This window comes from Macrobrachium nipponense, chromosome 49, assembly GCF_015104395.2.
Source record: "Macrobrachium nipponense isolate FS-2020 chromosome 49, ASM1510439v2, whole genome shotgun sequence".
Classification (NCBI taxonomy): Eukaryota; Metazoa; Arthropoda; class Malacostraca; order Decapoda; family Palaemonidae; genus Macrobrachium; species Macrobrachium nipponense.
This window is the reverse complement of record NC_087224.1, coordinates 13,137,226-13,150,285: the sequence shown is the minus strand read 5'-3', so window position 1 is coordinate 13,150,285 and position 13,060 is coordinate 13,137,226. Positions and strand designations below refer to the sequence as shown.

The 13,060-nt window shown below is 42.0% G+C and overlaps 1 long non-coding RNA gene across 1 annotated transcript; it reads left to right on the top strand.

Annotated features, from left to right (window-relative positions):
• Positions 1-786: 786 nt before the first annotated feature.
• LOC135205233 (uncharacterized) lies at positions 787-12,535 on the top strand. Its single transcript, XR_010312501.1, has 4 exons — positions 787-815; positions 3,283-3,444; positions 3,860-3,965; positions 12,064-12,535. It is a non-coding gene; the product is annotated as an uncharacterized LOC135205233 (long non-coding RNA).
• Positions 12,536-13,060: the final 525 nt, after the last annotated feature.

The following is a 13,060-nucleotide window of genomic DNA, read 5'->3' as shown; positions in this document are numbered from 1 at the left end:
AATGAGAGAGTGACTGGCTCCTCTTCCCATCTTTTTCTTCCCCTCTACCTGTCGTTAGAGGGACACGGTCGTCACCCTGCTGGATTAGGACAAGATGCAGGTGAGCTACTCAACAGAGCCCCATCCTATCCCTTTCACTAGGGATAGGTAGCGTATATCCACCACTTCCTCCAACAAGGGGGAGGAAGTGGATGCCAGCTTGAGACAACCCATACTTTATGTTGCCTCTTGCAAACAGGAACAAGTTCTTGCTTGCTGGTACGAAGAGATACGCTTGCCTCTCTCTTAGTACTCGGCCCAGAGGTCTGACCATTGATCCTGCGGTGCACACCCCGATCAATCGGACAGAGGCTTGGATCCCTCCCTCGCTCTTACGACCAGGGAGGCATTCCAGGGATGGACGAACACCAGTTTGTTCATCAAAAGACTCAGATTCCTCCCACCAAGAAGTGAGTCTTCCTATTGTTAAAGGACCGATGGTTTGTATTACGTATCGGAACAAATGACAATTTGTCGAAAATTGCATTTTTCCTAACTATACAAACCTGAGGTCCTTTACATATAGTCCCTCCTCATGCCACCCCTCACTCTGCGTATTTTGCATGGGCCAAAAGCAAAAGTGATTTGTTTACCTCCCAGTCGCGCGACTGTCGGACAAGCAGTTAACTACCGTTCTCCCCTTGTTCGAAGCTTACGACCGTTCCAGCTGCCGCTAGCTACTTCCTATTGTTAAAGGACCTCAGGTTTGTATAGTTAGGAAAAATGCAATTTTCGACAAATTGTCATTTTTATATACTTTCTCGAATATATGTTGTGTAAGTATATATTTTTAATTTTTTGACTGGTATTCTTGACCTGGCATGTGTCAGGAAGAAAATATTGGTATTATCTTGGTTTCATAATTGACAGGTAGGCTACTACTTAGGGTAGCTATGGCGGATGTGTGGTATAATAATTTATGAACCTAACAGTACAAAACAAAATTGTTCGTTTATTTATTTTCTTGAAATCGCCAGTATAAATTCCAGAAAATATATGTAATAGCATTTTTGTATATATTACTTTATATCCAGATATGGTAACCTAGGTATTAGGGTTAAAACCCTTGTGTTATAAGGTATAGGTAGGTCGCCTAGCTACCTACAGGTAGCTGTTGTTGGAAAAACCACATGGCGTAGCCTATTATTACTTTTAATATCTTTAAGAAATTCATTTTGGTATTTATTTTACCAAAGACTGGGCTGCCATGCTGTTGTTATGGAATGGTTCCGCACATGCGCAAGTCATAGTGAGTCATAAGTTCAAGAAGGGATTGGCTAAGGAAACCTATTATAAAAGGAGCTATACTAACCTAATGTACTGTAAACCTAACCTAACCCAGCAGGCCGTCTTTCTTAGGAGGGAGGAAGTGGCTCTGCCTCCCTGACCCCCTGGTGAAGGAAACACCACTTTTTTTACAAAAGCTCCCCTTTAACACTGCACATGCGCGATAGCATTCCAGGGTGGCCAGCATACAAAAGCTTACCAGTTTAGAGATTAATTACAGTAGACTGACAAAAAATAATGGTAAAATCTTGATAAGCAACAAAAATACTAAACCTCCAAAGTGCGTAATACCTCATACGGAGTTATACCATAGTTTTATCCAACTGCTTAAGTTCAGTGGCGTTGAAACGCATCTAGGAAATTTTGCTGGTCTTTTGAGTAATTTTTCTCCACTCATAGGGGCCTATGCTTTGTAGTTCAATTTTAATCTTGTCCATTTGTTTTAGCCTAGCCATGACTCCATGTGGGAATAATTTACAGGCTCTGCAGAGGTCAGACTTTTCTTGTATATGCTTTGTCCTTTTAGATTTTCTTGTAAAAGGTCATTGTCATGTAGAAAGCTGGCCAAGTGTCTAGGTTTGTTCATCCAGAAATCTAGGGTAAAGTAGTGGGCAAGGAGTTATAAGCTTAGTCTGGAGTTTTTCCCACTTGTAACTTGACAAGTCCAAAGACAAAAAACAATTGAGCCAGCAAGATCCAGCAACCTAGTATGCTTGTATCCATAAAACGTGGCCTCAACACCATTCTGTGGTATGGGTCTGACCTTTCATCTTCTTATTAAAATGTTTTTACATTTTCTTCGTGCTGGTTTGTATCCATATTCTGTGGTTTTGCATTTGTAAAGGCTGCCCAAAGCTGAGTAAGTTTCTGAGGTACGAATCAAAGAGCTACGGCACAAAGGATTGTGTTTTACATTATGTAAAGAAGCGTTTGTTGATCACATTTTGGAAACTGGCTTTTGAAGGCCACCAGCTCCTTAGGGGTTAGATCGGGTTCAGTTTTGCACCTGTCTTCTACTTAAGTCTCATAATTGTGCAGAGGCTGTGTTGGTTCCTGCATATGATGCCCACTAACAGCAGTGTTTTGAAGTCACCTCTAAAATTAATGTTTTGGAAAAAGAGAAAATATATGAACTATCTGCTGGTCCTTCAAGTTACCATTTAGAATTGGTGTTATAATCTTAACATATGTTGTTTTGGAAGCACAGTACAGTAATGGTGGGTTGGAATGACATCAATAAAACGGTAAAGAGGGAGGTAGAGGGGTCACAAAGGATCTTTATCTTATCCCTTTGAGACATAAAAGGATAGTGCATGATAGGAAGGGGAGACTTAAAGAATTATTTAAAAGCTTGTCTGAATTGATAAACATTTTTTTCCAACGGGGGGCCGTACCAGGGATTGTTGGTATTACATAGAAGGATCGTCTGGGGAATTCAGAATTGCCTGGAGGGTTACAAAACATCCAAAAGTCCTGAAAAAGAACAAATCAAAGAGCCCCTGTCATCATCAGCATGAATCACTTTTAAAGCTAGGCTTTATGGGTGATGTGTATTAATCACCTAGTTTGAGGGGTAGGGAGTACGTACCCCAAATCATTAAACCTATAAGGGGAGGTGGAGTGGAAATGGCCATTTTTGTGTTAACACTTTTGTTCCAATAGGATTTTAAAGTTTTAAAGTATTCCAAACCTATAGGAGTGACTTGGGTATCCTCTAAGATGGGCCAAAATATTATTTGGTTATTATTTTGGAAGGATACTATGCTATAATTACTACTGCCTTCTTGGAGGCTGGCCAACTTACCTGAAACATCACCCTTATGGCAAAGACATGATCACTTATAGACTTTTCACCTATTTTTATTTGTGGACCAACTGATGTAAGGTTCATGATACCAATTTGCTTTACCAAGTCCTCTTTACACGTACATTACTGATGTCAAGATTTTATTTCAGATTTCCTTGCAACAGAGAACTTGTCTGCCAGTAATGCATGATCCTCTGAAGAGGAGACTCGATTCCCAGTGGTTGAAGGGTCACCATGAATTTCCTAGCACCGTGGATGTCACAGAAGAGAGAGGAAAAATGGTTGACTTCGATGCACAGCTCTGCTAGATTGTAAGTGTCATGAAATATTCAAAATTATTCCCAGAGAACCATGAAGTGAAGATTATGCCCCACTGAAGGCATTATTCAAGGGTCTTTTCAATGAGCCTTTGGCCCCTAGCTGCAACTCCTTTCATTCCTTTTACTGTGTCTCCTTTTATATTCTTTTTCGACTATCTTCCTTTCCACCCTCCCCTAACAGTTGATTCATAGTGCAACTGCGAGGTTTTCCTCCTGTTGCACCTTTCAAACCTTTTACTGTCAGTTTCCGTTTCAGCTCTGAATGACCTCAGTCCTCAGAGGTCCCCAGTACTTGGCCTTTGGCCTAAACTCTATATTCAGTTCACTAAAGGGTGAATATTGTCTCATTTGTGAACTCAGAAAAAGCAATCCTTTTCTTGGTTTTCATCTGATCTTCCTATTTCAGCAAGGGAACCAAACGGAATCTGATTTGAACACCGATCAAAACAACTACGTACTACTACTGGATAGAAGTGGATCCATGCCACTGCTATTTAAGCTTATTTTTAAAGGTAAGATTGCATTTTTGAGGTACCACAAGTCAAGGCTTTTGAATTTTACAGATAATAGTTGTTATTGATTATGTATTGCTTTTTCTGAGGTCACAAATGACACAATATTCACCCTTTAGTGCTGAACATGATTAGAGTAAAAATTAGGTTTTGTTCAAGTTATCCATGGAAATTGCTGACCTTGGTGTTTGTTTGTATGGTGTTTTTATGTTGGTTCACTTTAATGGTTGAAGTGCCATTTGTAAATATGTTTTCTGGAAAGTTTGTCTTCCAGGCAATTTTAGTTGGATTCATATATTTCTGTTTTATTGTAGTGTCTTACTGAACAATTATAGAGCCGTGATTTCCACGAGCGGCAGGATACTAAATTCAAATTTAGCGCGTCGGCGTCGCCAACACTGGTGGTGATGAAGTCATCTCCCTCCACTCGCGGGAGAACCAGGTACAACTGCCCAGGTGAATCCAATTCTTTTCCTGCCGGCGTCCGGTGAACATCGGTGGTTGGTGCGGTTGGATGACTTTGCTTCGCTTTTTTTCTTGTGGATTTGATCTTCGGAATTGGTGAAGTACTCTTTTTTGGCGTTGTTGTTATTTTGCTTTTTATTTAGGCGTTGCCATGTCGGATTCTAGTCCGTCGGGAGTTAGGTTTTGCATCTCAGGATGTAAAACTAGATTATCCAAGTTAGAGTATGATTCTCACACTAAATGTGTTAAGTGTAGGGGACAGGTTTGTTCAGCAGATCGAACATGTAACGAGTGTAGTGATTGGACTGATTCTCAATGGAAGTTTTTTAGTTCATACTCGGAGAAATTAGCTAAAGACAGAATTAGAAAAGCAGCGCTTAGGGAAAGTAGATTTAGCTCTGCTTCGTCTTGCGATGCATCTGTTCCTTCTGTTTCTCCTCAAATTGTTATGTCTCCTTTAACTACACCTCCTATTCCTCCTACTAATCCCACTTCTCCGGCTTCCCGTGTAGTTTCTTCCGACACCATTGCCAGTCTGGAATCGAGGTTAGATCAGAAATTTTCGGTACTAGCGAATACGGTTTTGCAACTTGGTAATTCAGTTAAGACGTTTTTGGGAGAAAGCGGCTTCAGGTAAGAGTGTAGTTCGACGGGTGCGTCTGTCTGTCCTGACACGTCTCCTAGACAAAGGTCACTGTCCAGCTCCCCCGCACCGGGGAGAAGACATACCGGAAGTCCTTTCGAATGATTCAAGCGATTCGTCTCCGGTCACGCGGCGCTCTTGGCGAGATTCGCCCGTTTCGCGTCCCTTAAAGAGGCGTTCAGGCGCCAATTCTTCGCCTCCTCCAGTCAAGCGGTATAAGGAGCCTGAGAGTAGGGTTGCGCCTCGGCCGTTAGCGGCTAGTTCGTCGCCTCAATCTGTGCCTTTTTCGGCTCCATCTACTAGTAGAGATTGTGGTTTTAGCGCTGTAGCTAGCAGTTTCTCAAGGGTGTTTCTTTAGGCGCTTTTTCGTCTGTTACGCCTGATGCGCCTGTTTCGCCTCGAATTTCGGCGGCTCCGAGCGAAGCGCAAGTAGTTTTTCCGCCTCCTGCTGAACATTTAGGCTCTTCCAAGCCTACGTTAACTGTTTTTGATTCGTCTCTGGCGCCTTTGCGCAAGCAGTTAGAGATGTTAACCAACTGGATGAATGAGTCCAAGGGTGGTTCGAAACCTTCAGATCCGGTTGTAGTTCGTCTACTTCGACTTTTTTGATGAGGAGGAAAACTTCAGACCCTCTCCTCCCAAAACTTGTTCTATCTAAAGCAGTTAGACATTCGTTGAAAGAGACTGAGAAATGGATGTCTATGAAAAGAAAAGAGACTTAGGGAAGGCTCTTTTGCTTACCTCCCTCTAAGTTGCTTCGTAAGAGGTATAGGTTTTATGTAACCAACCGGGGAAGCTCCTTCTCTGGGAGTTTCTGCCTCCTCCCAGGGAGACTTCTCCAGTTTAATCGACTCCTCTAGAAGATCTGCTTTCGCCGCAGCGAAAGTTTCTTTACAGCGCCTTAGTTGGACCACGTTGTAAAGAATCAATTTAAACTTTTGGAAGTCTTTAGCTTCCTTGATTGGACTATTGGCGCTTTAGCGGCCAAGATCGAAGACTGTCTTCTCTTTCTCAGGAGTTAGCGGAGGATTGGATTGGTGTTCTGTCCTGCGCGGACAATCCATTAGGGATGGATGTGATGAGTTAGCTTCGCTCATCGCCTTTGGTACCCTTAAGAAAAGGCAACTTTGGTGCTCCTTTGCTTCTAAAAGGGTTACTTCCCAACAGAAGTCTGCTCTCTTGTTTGCTCCTTTTTGTGAAAGATAACCTCTTTCCAGACGATGTAGTGTTGTCAATTTCGTCTGCGCTAGATAAGAAATCTAACTACTTCGGATTTACTGGCACAGTCTACTAAGAGACCTAAAGCTCCTGTGGAGACTGTTCCTTCGGTTTCTCCTCTGGCCCAAGTGCCTTTTCGAGGGAGAAAACCCAAGCGCTTCTTTCGGCCGAAGTCGAATTTGCGACCTCAGTCTAAGGCCTCGGCCAAGGTTAACAAACCTTCCAAATGAAAGCTCGGTTCTTCATGCACCAGTGGGAGCCAGGCTGGCTCTGTTTTGGGAAGAATGGGACAGAGGACAGAAGCCTGGGTAGTGCAAGTACTCAAGTTCGGCTATCGTATTCCTCTCGTTTCACCTCCCTCGCTCTCACCTGTGCCAAATTCCATTCCAGGCATACTCTCCGGGCTCAGACAAATTTCTGGCGCTAGCCGCAGAAGTGGAAGCGCTTGTTCTCAAAGAAGCGATAGAACAGATAGAAGGGGATTTTCCTCCAGGCTTTTACAATCGCCTTTTTGTAGTTCCCAAGTCATCAGGGGGCTGGAGGCCGGTTTTGGATGTGAGCGCCCTGAACTTGCATGTCCAGAAAACAAAATTTCATATGGAGACCACTCGGTCGGTTCTGGAGTCCATCAGACAGGGGGATTGGATGGTCTCTCTGGACATGCAAGACGCTTATTTTCACATTCCGATACATCGCGAATCTCGGAAGTACCTGAGGTTCATGTTCGAAGGCAAGGTGTTTCAGTTTCGGGCGCTTTGCTTCGGACTAGCGACCGCTCCTCAAGTTTTCACCAGGGTTCTATCCCCGATAGGAAGCTGGCTGCACATATTAGGATAAGAATCTCCCTCTATCTGGACGATTGGCTTCTCCGGTCGGAATCAGAGAGTCGGTGCATGAAGGACCTTGGAACAACTCTGGATCTTGCCAGAAAGTTAGGATTCTGGTCAACAAACAGAAGTCCCAGTTGGTTCCATCTCAGAGCATCCTTTATTTGGGGTATGATTCTGAATGCTCAAGTTTTTCGGGCTTTTCTGTCCCCGAAGAGGGTTCAAGGCTGTCTGGAGACAGTTCAGGAGTTCTTGGACAAAAGATAAGTTCTGCCAATCAGTGGATGAGGCTCCTGGGCAAAAATTGACGTCAGTGGAGAAATTTGTGACGTGTGGGAAGAACTGCACATGAGACCTCTGCAGTTTTTCCTGAGAGCCTCTTGGTGCAGGAAGACACAACCAGACTCGATTACCTTTCCTGTCACAGATCAAATAAAAGAGGACCTAAGGTGGTGGCTATCTCGAGCAAGGTTGGAAGAAGGGTTAGATTTACGACCCATCCTCCCGAACCTACAGTTCTTTTCCGACGCATCGGACACAGGTTGGGGAGCCCTACTGGGAAATCAACGGACTTCAGGAGCTTGGTCGGAGAAGGAGAAGAAGAAGGTTTCCCACCATAAATGTAAAGGAAACTGTTAGCAATTTTCTTGGGGCTCAGACAGTTTCGGAGCTTAGTAGAAGGTCGAGTAGTGGCAGTGCATTCCGACAACTCCACGGCTCTCTCGTACGTGCGGAAACAGGGGGGGACTCAGTCTTTCTCTCTGTACGAAGTAGCCAAGGATCTCCTCCTGTGGTCAAACGAAGCGAAGGTTCAGCTAGTCCCGAGATTTGTTCCGGGAAAGATGAACGTCCTGGCGGACGAGTTAAGTCATCAACAGCAAGTGTTACCTCTGGAGTGGACTTTGGACAACAAGATTTGTCAGAACTTTGGCGACTTTGGGACGACCGTCAATAGACCTGTTCGCGACATCAAGGAACAACCGTGTTCCTCTCTTTTGTTCTCCAGTCCCAGATCCTCTAGCTTGGTCGGTGGACGCAATGCTGTTGGATTGGTCGGTCTAGAAGCTTATGCATTCCCTCCGTTCGGTCTAATAAGAGAGGTGCTGAACAAGTTCATGTCGCACAGCAATGTAACACTAACGTTAATCGCTCCCTTTTGGCCCAGGAAAGAGTGGTTCCCGGGACCTTCTCCAGTTGTTAGTAGACTTCCCCAGACTTCTTCCTCCAGAGAAGTGGCTTCTCAAACAACCTCACTTCAAGAGGTTCCACCAAAACTTGTCCGCTCTAGCTCTGACAGGGTTCAGACTGTCCGGAATCTTGTCAGAGCGAAAGGATTTTCAAGAAGAGCTGCAGAAGCTATCGCTCATTGTAGGAGAGAGTCTTCTAACAAGCTCTATCAAGGGAAGTGGAGAATCTTCAGAGAGTGGTGTAGAAGTGCTAAAGTCTCTACTTCTGCGACCTCTTTAACAGAAATAGCAGATTTTCTTCTATTTCTTAGGAACTCTAAGAAACTGGCTCCTTCGACGATCAGAGGATATAGAGCCATGCTCTCTTCGGTTTTTCGACATCGAGGTTTAGATATTTCCTCCAATTCAGATCTGTCAGACCTCATTAGGTCTTTCGAAACCACTAAGCTCCCGCAAGATACAGTGGCTTCGAACTTAGATGTGGTGCTTAAGTTCCTCATGGGGCCACCGTTTGAGCCTTTGAAGTCGGCTTCACTCAGGAACTTGACTAAGAAGGCACTTTTTCTTATTGCACTAGCTTCTGCTAAGCGTGTCAGCGAATTGCACGCTATAGACAAAAGAGTCTGTTTCTCTCAAGGCAATGCTGTATTTTCGGTATCTTTGACCTTTCTAGCCAAAAATGAGAATCCTTCTAATCCTTGGCCGAGGAGTTTTGTGGTAAGGAACTTATCTGATTTGGTTGGACATGAGGATGAAGAAAGGCTCTTATGTCCAGTCAGGGCTATTAAGCAGTATCTGTTTGCCACTAAGGGTATTAGAGGACAATCTTCTAAGCTCTGGACCTCGGTTCAAAATCCCTCTCGTCCTCTTTCTAAGAATGCTATATCGTTCTTTATTAGAGAGCTTATCAGGGAAGCTCACTCGCAGTCCGAGAACGACAATCTTTCCGTTCTGAGGGTTAAAGCTCACGAGGTTAGAGCAGTGGCAACTTCTTTAGCATCAGAAAGAATTTATCTTTAGCTTCGATTCTTCAGAGCACGTTCTGGAGATCGAATTCGGTTTTGCGAGTCATTATCTCAAAGAGATAGAAACGGTTTTCGAGAATTGTAAAACGTTAGGTCCGGTGGCGGTTTCTGGCATGGTGTTGGGAGAAACGGCACAGGGGTCGTCAACCTCTATGCTAACTTTTCACCTTGAATAGGTTGTCGAGTTCAAGGGAAGCTGGGGGTACTGAGTACCTGGGATACTCACCAGTCTGTTAGGTCAGATTTTACAATGGTTGGGTATATGTTTTTTTAAAATGGTGTTGGTGACAAATGTTTTGTATGATTGAATTTCTGGTCTTAGCCCAGGGCAAGGGCAATCTTTGTTGTTACTATCCTCCGTCAGTCAGCCTTGACTCGCTTGAACTACGGAAGGATTCCACTCCTGTAGAGGCTAACTTTGGTCAAATTCCAATTCCTCTACAATAGTAAGAAGAGCACCGACCAGAGGCAGTAACAGTCTGCTGTAGCTCTCTTACAAGGTAAGGTACAACAGACACCTTGAGTGTTTACTGGTATTGCAATAAATGTAACCATTTAAAAATACTAGTGGTCCACTGAATCCCACCTTCCCATAAATGTGTAATCAGCTCTATAATTGTTCGGTAAGACACTACAATAAAAATGAAATTTTCATTATTAAAATGAAGTTTTATTGTATACTTACCGAACAATTATGATTATACCCACCCTCCTCCCCTTAGGTGGACGGACGGGCAGAAAGAATTGGATTCACCTGGGCAGTTGTACCTGGTTCTCCCGCGAGTGGAGGGAGATGACGTCATCACCACCAGTGTTGGCGACGCCGACGCGCTAAATTTGAATTTAGTATCCTGCCGCTCGTGGAAATCACGTCTCTATAATTGTTCGGTAAGTATACAATAAAACTTCATTTTAATAATGAAAATTTCATTTTTTGGAATCACTCTTGACAGATGGGTTCCTCAGTTAAAATTAATGACACGTTCAAGTGGTTCTCTTGTCTGTCTGGGTTATCCAGTGATTTGGAGAGTTATTGATGCCCCCTCAATAAGATTTTGTTCATGCACACTTCAGTATTCCCGGCCTGATGTGTTGTTTATTTCTAACACTATTTTATGCGTCCATTCTCTTCTTACTTCCTCCAGCAGCTCATTGGAAATTCTAACTTTAAAACGCTGTCTATCCAGGTCAGGATCTCTGTACTCGGTTGAAGTTTCATTAAGACTTCCAGATGATTGGGTTTTTTACTACTTTATGAGCTGTTGTTCATGTTAGAATTATGTTGTACTGGTATATTTTCAGTGTATGGAATTACAGTTCCTCTTGAATTTTTGGTTAGATGACTTGCTTTATGTAGTGCTCCTTGCTTTATGTAGTGCTCATGAGGTAAAACACAATAGTGTTCTATGCTTTTAAGTAGGTGCTCAGTGTATGAGTCTAATGTTGGCTTCCATTGTGCTTTGTGGGGGCACAGTGCAAACTGAACTGAAGGTTTTTGTAGCATTTCTTTGGCTTCAAGATGCATTCCTGTTACCTGTACGCTTGCATAAACATTTGCCGTTGTCCTGCTCCAATCCACATTTCATTGGAAAATAAATCCATCATGCATTTCCCAATTTGTTAAGAATTGGTTTTTCTTCCAAAGTGATTTTGAGTAAATATCACCACAGTGTAACTCCATTATCCTCTTTGGAATTTTAAATTAACATAAATTGCAGAAATTAATTTCTATATCTGAGAAATAGTTTCTTTTACATTGTAATTTTCTTTTTTAAAAGTAAAGGGGTTAGATATGACATTATTTCTCTCTTCAACCACAGTATGGCAGACATTTTTCCTGTCTTTTAATTGTCCATTTGGGTCAGCGTGTCCTATTACTTTGTGGCTTTAAAGTTGAATGGAACTTTGTAAACTATTAAACAGCAGTAAGTTTTGTTTTTGAGAAATTTGAAACTTACCTCCACCAAGGGTAGCAGACATTCAGTTTTGTTTGCCATTACCTGTACTTAATTCTAGCTCAGATTCATTTAAGAATGAATCAAATGGGTGATCTCAATATGTCAGCATCATGATTTTATGGCTTGGTTAAACCATCACAGTAATTATTAGGGCTTCATTTAACCATTAGTTTCCAGTCTCAGAAGAGTGGGCGTCAGATTAGGTCAAGTTGTAGATTACACTGAAGTGACTACGTCCACTACTCCAACTAGATTTTGGAAGCCTAATGGTTAAATCTATTTGGTTTCCATCTAGACTTACCCAGTAATGATTTTACTTTCACCAAAGCTTTATTCAATACAATATTTTTTATATGTTTCATTATTATTGTAGTACGTATACAACTGACGTTTTAACTGAATTATTCGGTAACTGGCTTCACCCTAGTGTCTGCTGCTTCTGATCGATCATGTGTAATGTATTTTGGTTTGTTGGACAAATACTGTAGGCTTCTGCGAAATACTTTGCATACCAAGAAATGTAAGGCTGTCTTTGTCTTGAAAACTTAAGTTTTCTTACATTAACAAAAAATTGTCATCAAAGACGTGTCTTTCTTGTAAGCCAGGCAACTGGAATTACCATAAATGTATTGAAGAGGTTTTTAAAATTGGAATAATTTTAGGAAAACATCTCAATAATTAAATAATAAAGGAATGATCTTGGCATATTTTAATTACAGGTATAGATTGAACCATCAAGAAATTGAAAAGGACTAATTTTCTTGTTGAATTTCAGGTATAACGACGTCTGGAATTCTGGCAAAGATAGAAGTACGAAGAATGTTACATAGCAAGGGATTCAGTGTTGCTAGATTTCTGGAGAATTAAGACCAGAGCGGAGTCGTGGAATACTGCTGAAGAAAGGGCAGTACAAGATTAGTTTAAATACTGCATTCAGGATTGTTGGTATCGTGGATGCTGATAACCAAGACAAAATGGAAGACATTTGGAGGTTGATAGCTACGTTTAGTTATGTTGAAAGTGGATTGTGATGAAGATGACAAGCAAAATGGAATGAAGACCAAGTTAATGGCTACGTTCAGGGTCATTACAATTGTGGATGGCAATCAGACGACACTGAAGATATTGAGGGTTGTTAGAATTGTCGATGGTGATCGAAACGACACTGAAGATAGAATGGAAGGCATTGAATAGTGAACTGTATTACTGATGCAGTACAATTACTGGAAAATATTGGGTAATGAACTAGTCTAGTACCACATCTTCCAGGTAGTGCAAAATCCAAATATTCCAGGATGCCTTGAAGTTGAAGCTTTTAAAAGTATAAATTTATAAGCAAACATTATTATAATAAATACAAATATTGAAGTTCTGAGTTTATTTTGCCAGTAAAAATCTAAATTTGACTAATATTTCGATAGTTGGTAACACACACAAGAAAATTTAGAAAGGAATCTTCTAACTTTGCTAGAGCACATTTGTATCCTCTTCCTGTGTGGTTACGGTTCTTCTTCCCATTGGTTTCTTTCTTCTTTCCATCTGTTTGTCTTTCTAATTGTCCCAGCAGCTTTTGTCCACCCGAATCCATTCTTCGCCAACATTCCTCCAGCTATGCATTTATTCACTGGTCTAAAATGTGAAATCTGAGGCCTTAACAATAGGATAATTTCTAGCACCTAGCTGGATCCAGTTAAAAAGCAGATGAAAGCAAGGAATTTTGTGATATCTGGCAACGCATGCATAGCTCGGGTGAGGAGTGGTCAAGGACCACA